Below are 7,331 nucleotides of genomic sequence, written 5' to 3' on the forward strand. Positions count from 1 at the left end.
TTGGCCCCTCACCCTAGCTTCAACCAGAGTTATTTGTTTTTAGTTCTGCTTAAGATTTCCTTTGAAATCTTAAAGGAAATAAGCTTGAAAAAAATAGGAATAAGAAAATATTCTTTTCTAAAATGATGACATTTCCTTTTTAAAAGCCCTTTGATCAAATTTAAAGCATTTTCATTTATGAACAAGTCTCTTTCTAGACTCTTTATTCTGTTCCATCGATATATTTGTCTCTCTTTAGACCAATGCCATACTTTTTGGTTACTATAGCTGTATTATAACTCTTGAAATCAGGCAGTACTCTGACTTTGTTCTTCTTTTTCAAAGTTGTTTTGGTTATTCTGGGTCCTTTGAACTTCCATATGATTCAAAAATTAACCCCAAAAATTAATCCACGAAACTAAAACTATAAGACTTCTAAAATAAAACCCAGAATAAAACTTTTCTGACCTTAAGTTTAGGCTAGAATTTTTAGAGATGATACCAGAAGCGTGATTCACCAAAGAAAACATTGATATTATATATTTTATCAAAATTAAGAACTTCTGCTCTTTAAAAGACACTGATAAGAGAATGAAAAGTCACAAAGTAGGAGAATTATTTGTAAATCACTTATCCGATAAAGGACTTGAATTATAGAATATTCAAAATTCAATAATAAGAAACCCCAATATAAAATGGAAAAATTATTTTTTAAAACTCTTTATCAAAGAAGATATGGAGGAACTTTCACCCACATACATTTCTGGCAGGAATATAAAATGGTAAAACCATTTTGGAAAACAATTTGGCACTTTCTTATAAATTTAAGTATATACTACCATAAGATTCAATTTCTTGGAATTTATTGAAAGAAAAATTCAATTCCTTGGAATTTATTGAAAGAAAAATAAAATATATGTTTATACAATGGCATGAACATGCAAGTGTTCATAGCAGATTTATTTGTAAACTAGAAAAAAATCCAAGTGCTCATCAACAAGCTAAGGGATAAACAAACCAAAGTACATCCATACTGAGATAATGAAATACTATTCAGAGATAAAAATGAATGAACTATTGATACATGCACCAACGTGGATGAATTTTCTAGCTTTTTCTTAACAGCACCTTCCCCTTGCTTTTGGTATTTTTTAGCAGTTCTGTAGGTCTTTCATTTCTTTAGTCATGACCATTTCACTCCCATCTTTTTGTTTATTTGTTTTTATCGAGAACAGGCCACCAGCTCTTCAGTTAGCTAAATTGTATTCATCCTTAAGGTTCTGCTTTATACTGCAGTTCCTCTGAGAATCTTTCCTTGAACATTGAAGTCACTGTTACATGTTCTTCTGTGTTTCTCCTATCAGAATAGCATTTAGAGTTCAACAGTGTAGAAGGGTGTAGATTTTGCTGTTATGCAGACCTCTCTCAAAATCTCCAGTCTGTGCTTTCTTAGCTGTGCGAAAAATTAGACTGCAAGGCTAGGGCTCAGTTTTCTTCAGTTGTAAAGTGATTCTATGAAGCATTATGAAAATTAAACAAGATAATGCCTATAAAGTGTTTAGCATGGTAAGTGATTTTTTAAAAAAGTATTCATGATAGCTATTATTTTACTAAATTTTTGTTTCTTGTTTATTATTCTCTGCCATAATACATAAGTTCTATTAGATAAGAACTGTCATTAATGGTTGTATTCCAAAATATCTGGCAAATAATAGGTGAATGAATAAAAGAAAGAAAACTTAAGCCCTTATTTTCTCATTAGAAAAGTTCTCTTACTTTTATTGAAACTCTGTCCACATCTCATAATCCTCAAGCTACCACAGACACAGAAGCAGCCTATATGTCCAATGTGGCAGGCTCCCTGACTACGATTATTGGCTCAGGGATTGGTTGCTACTCTAACTGGTCCAATAAGTCTGTACCTTTAGATTTTACACCTTGGCTCAAGCAATAGTAGGTATAATATTTCTTTGTGTGGTTGAACCTATAAACTAAATCTTGAGGGTTCTCAGTGACTTAATTTTTGCCACATTGAGAAGGAATACAAGCTATCTGACACACACAAAAAATCTATTACAAGGGAAAAGTACTAAAAGGAAACTTATAGGGATAGTCAAGGGTGTGCAGTTAGACAAATAAAGGCTAGAGTAGTGAGATTTAGGTAGTGATTTTTACTATTACCTCATTTTCACTAATTTTACCTCATATTTATTGGAGTCTGAGGACAGTTGGGTTATTTGAGCATTGTCCTAACATAAATAGAGTGCTTTTTGTTCTTAGACATGGAATTAGTTGTAGTTTAGGTCCTGAAATTAACATTACTCCTTGTTGATGAAAACAAATTCTACAGCTCCTGCATGTTTAATGCTTTCGGTTTCCTTTATTTAAGGCCTAATTTATAAAACACATGAAAAAGGATTGTTTACAGCACTGGGGTATTAATAGAATAAAAGTTTTTACAAGCCAGTATAGATATTTCATAATCAAGTACATAAAAATTCTTTTTGTTGTTGTTTTAAAAACACTAGTTATCCACAGAAGACAAGGTAGTTGTCTCAAGATAAGGAAACAATATTTATAGTCTTTCTAACTCAAATGTAGAGTATAAATGTGTTAGAAGAAGATCATTAATAAAGCAAACATGTTGTCTGATTCAAGGTTAGCAAGATTAAGAAAACTACAAACTGGTTGGGAAAATTCTCTAAGAAATTCAAACCTCTCTGATGGAGATCTGACCCAGCCACTGGGACTTTGATGTTTTTTTATCCTTCAGTTTTATATATTCTGAAAATCTCCAGGCACCTAGCACAAAGCTTTGAAGGTTTACATGTCCCCAGGCTTCTCACCTTTTGCAAATCAATGCCTGAGGTCATCATCCCAACCAGTCAGGCTCTGCATCTCAAAGCCAGTTGAGGCTCAGCTGGGAAAACTCTGCCATACTCAGGATAGAAAGATACTGCTTCAGAGAAGGTTATGTCTGCTGTTATTCAGGATAAATTCCCATATTATTTCCAAAATACTCCTACAAGCACACATCCATTGAAAGATGTAAGTCATGTCATGAAGAGTAAGAAATATTATATATCAACTGCTATCATATTTTCTTTAGGGGGAAAGTGTCATAAAGAATTAAAAATAATTGAATTATTTGTAAATAATATTATCATCTAAAATTTCCCAATCTCTTATTCACATTCTCTCCTTTTTCTTTCCATACTTTCCTTCCAAGAACCTCTGCTAAAAGTTTGATGTTACAAATAATTAGAGAAGAAAATGAGAATAACAAGATAGAATGCAAATAGATTTTTATTCGAGCAAATTTCTTTTTAAAGAAAAGAAAATACCAGATAAGTCTTATGGATTCCTGTGATAGAGTTCCACCTTTAGAATCCTTGATTTGTCATCTCAATTTAGATTATAGTTCAAATAAACTTAACAATATGTAATAGTGTTAGGTTGCTAGTTAGACATGAGCTACAGGGGGAACCAAAGGAATAGGGGCCCAGCCTAGGATCGCCCAAAGAACACCCTAATGGTAGTAGAATTCTGGGTAGGTGCATGCCCTCTAAGTATAGTTACACAGCAGCCAAGAGTTAATCAAAATGACCCTACTTGCCAATCACCTAGGAATGCCTTTGGAACCACTCATCACAGCTCAAATGTAAGGCAGACATTCTCACTTCTGAGTCCTTTTGTGTGGCCTTTCGGTGGGTTTTGAGGCCTTCTTTTGTGTTGGTTATTTTGGTTGTTGTTACAGCACTCTGTTACAGCTCTTCACTGGGACCATGTGCTTCCTTGGGGCATACTTTGTCTTTCTAAAATATACTTTTAATAAATCTTTTCTAAATCTCACTGACCTGTGATTCTTCACTGTGTCAATGAGGAAGAACCGAGGAAAAATGCTAACTACACTTCTGCGCCATTATCTCTCTCTCTCTCTGCCTGCCGTTGGAGCTACACAAACTCCATTGGTAACAGCAGGATATGAAATGGGATTTTGTTGTCTTGGAATTTCAGGTAAGCCTTAAGATAATAAATGGTAAGATGTTCATAGTCTAAAAAGAACTAGCTGCTAGATGCATGCATGCAGGACTTATAAACAAGAAAAGAATTGATCCAATGACTATTATCCATTTCTAGAAATCCAAGAGGAAGATTCCTGGAAGGCATGCTTAGGACAAGAGAGAGCTTTGACTTTTCTCATCCCTTTGCAGGGCTAGAAGATAGCAGAGGGTGCCTTCCCATCCCCACCCCCATTCGGGCCAAAATTAGAGAAGCTCTAAGAGAATCAAATGTAAAAAATGGAGCTGCCTATAAAATCTAAAACCCGACCTGTACCTTCCAGATGGGAAAGAACGAGCTTTACCCACTCACAGTTCAGTCTCTGTGAAGTGACTGGAATGGAGCTTAGTGAGAGAATTCTCGCAGGAGAACCTGATGTGTCTTTAGGAATTTGGGAGCATGATTTACATCAGTGCCCACTTTTAGCTACAGAAGTAATAACTAGCTGAAATAGACATGTGGAGAGAGAGGAGCTCATTGTAAACTGTAGATCCACATTTGGTTTGGCAAAGATGCTGTGGGTGTTAGTGTCACTAGAAGTTCTGCCTGCAGGTTCCTAGCTGTAAGTGACTGGATGGACCCAGGCTAAAGAAGAATTTGATGAGCTAACGCGTGCATTGTCCATGTCTAGGACTTTAAAGAGCCCTCCCCGCATTAATAGGTACAATGTTACCCTCTTTCCTCATCCCCTGTCATCTGCCCTGATGAAAACAGATGGAAAATGAATGTATTAACAGACCCCACTTTGAAATAAATTGGACCAGACTGAACATTTTAATATCTAGATGTGACCAGAAAGTGAGGCGAAGTCTGTAAAATGTGGAATGTGGGGCACCCACAAAGCAATGAAGGTGGCAGTGAGAGAAAAAACAAGTTGTCTCCTGTGCATACCCTAATCAGGGCCAAATATTGTCATTGTTTATTTGTGGCCACTGAGTATTACAGCAAAAATACACAGGTTGGAAAACTGTGAGTTAACATTTTGACCTCAGAAATTAAATGGTGATTAGATCATAATATTCTCACTATTTGAACTCATGGAACAGAAAATAAAGCTATCTTTTTACCCTTCATCTGCATCTTCTAGTTATTCAGTTTGTATGAAGCTGCACACAAACACGTGGAGGACCAGAGACCTGTCTCAAGGACCTGAGGCCAGTCTTTACTTTCATCTGTTCTTAGGTAAACATCTGTCTCACATTTCTTGCAGGCTTATAGATATGAGTTCTCTGCTTTCAGTTGGCCTTTTGTCCCTCTGACTCATCTTTTAGTGTGTTTCATGCATGAACCTTTAAGTATGCCTTAGAGTTGAGATCTCTGTCATTTTTGCCCCACAGCTACACACAGGGTACCTCATTACAAATTGAAAAATTGGATAATCTGGTCCGAAATTGAGGAGAGCTCAATTTCAATTGTGGCGAAGATTGGAAAGGCATCAACACTAGAAAGCAGATTGTGTTGTTTTACTGCAGTCTTAGATCTCATTTTTGAGATAGAAAAAAAATCCTGTTAGGTTATTTATTTATTTATTTTCTGTTTTGCTCTGTGGAATGTAAACTCCATACGGGTACTGCTCCATTACCTAGAAAGCAGGTATCCATACCCTTTTTGCAATGAATGAAGAAAATCTCTTCATGTAAACATAATCATAATCACATAATCACAAATATCATTTATTGAGTACCTATTAGCATCCGGGCACTGTACTAGGCATTTGACATATAGAAAGGGTCTTAATTCACACACAAACGTTTCAATGGTTGGGGAGTTATAGTATACTACTGTTTTACCTGAAAAAAGTGAGGCTTGGCTAGAATAAATAATTTTTATTATTTATAACCCAGCAAGAAAGAAGAATTGTTAGATGAACTCACCCATGATTTTCTCACAGATCCTACTGCTTTTGTATTGCAAACAATGGCTTGTTTATTTGTTTTCTCCATTAAAAAAAAAAAAATCTCAAGAAGTACAGCAGTTGTGAGGAATTATGAATGGAAAACTCAAACAATGGCATAGAATTTGGAGCCATATATTACATGCTAGATAGATTCCTAACAATAATGACAAAAGAAGAAAACATCAGTATTCTTATTCGCAATTAATTTTCTGCTTTGTGATTTAATGAAATTTAATGTCTCAGTCTGCTCTAAATGAATCAAATATTTTGACTCTTGGTAACATAACTAAGGATTACACATACATCTTCTAATGTGGCTATTAAAGATCATGTATATATTCACCTGACATACATTTGCAATTTTTGTCCAACTCATCAAAAATGTTAATAATCAGATGGTAGAGGCATGACAAATAGCAATTTGATAGCCAAATTGCAGTACGCTTAGGTATTTCTTGCTGTACAAAACCCAACAGTTCAATAAGTTCTCATTTAATACCTTCATGAAGAGATACCGTCTCAGACGTAAATGTAAAACACTTGGAAGACAAAGATAATATTTAAACATGTGAAACAAATAGGGCGTACTATTCTCCAGTGTACCTGCTCTGGGAAAATGTTCAGTTCCTTGGCTTAGGAAGTAAAGACTATGAAAATCAGTCCTATAGAAATGGTAGATTTCCCCAGTGTAGAGCACGTTATGAGTACAAAACTAAACCCTTATGAAAATCAAAGAGTTATTTTAGGAAATAAAATATTACTTCAATGTAGCCCATCTTTTCATGAAACAATAGGTCTCTTTTCACATAAGTACTGAATAGGAAAATCTTTGGTACATTTAACCTTTAATTTATTCCAGAATTATTTCATGTTATATTTTAAGAGGGATACTTGAAAAAAATAGGCTGAATTTATCTCTATACCTTCTTATTATGCAAAAAAAAAAATGGATAAAAGCAATTGAGAAACTTATGAGAGATTTTTAGTAAATTGAAAGCTGGGTAAACAATTTTCAAAATGGATGAAATAAATGTACTAAGAAATTTTTTGGATACAAAAAAGTCTTCATGGTATCTTTAATTCATGTTGCTCTTTTAGATTCTTTTAAAAGTTTTTAGAAATGATGTTACAGGCTGGTTATAGATAAAATGTATATTTCTGTAGCATGAAAAATAAATAGCTTTTTGGCCAAAAGAAAAAAAGAAATGGTAATGCTGCTAGCAAAGGATTTTATACTATTTTCTTTGATGAAGACTTGACTAATAATCTACCTACTGCTTTCCTCACTGGCTTTTATGCTTTCATTCCAAATCTGAAATCACAGTCAGATCAACTGTGTGGTGTGTGTGTGTGTGTGTGTGTGTGTGTGTGTGTGTGTGTATGTGTGAATGTA

Source organism: Pteropus medius, unplaced genomic scaffold, assembly GCF_902729225.1.
Source record: "Pteropus medius unplaced genomic scaffold, Ma_sr-lr_union100, whole genome shotgun sequence".
Lineage (NCBI taxonomy): Eukaryota > Metazoa > Chordata > Mammalia > Chiroptera > Pteropodidae > Pteropus > Pteropus medius.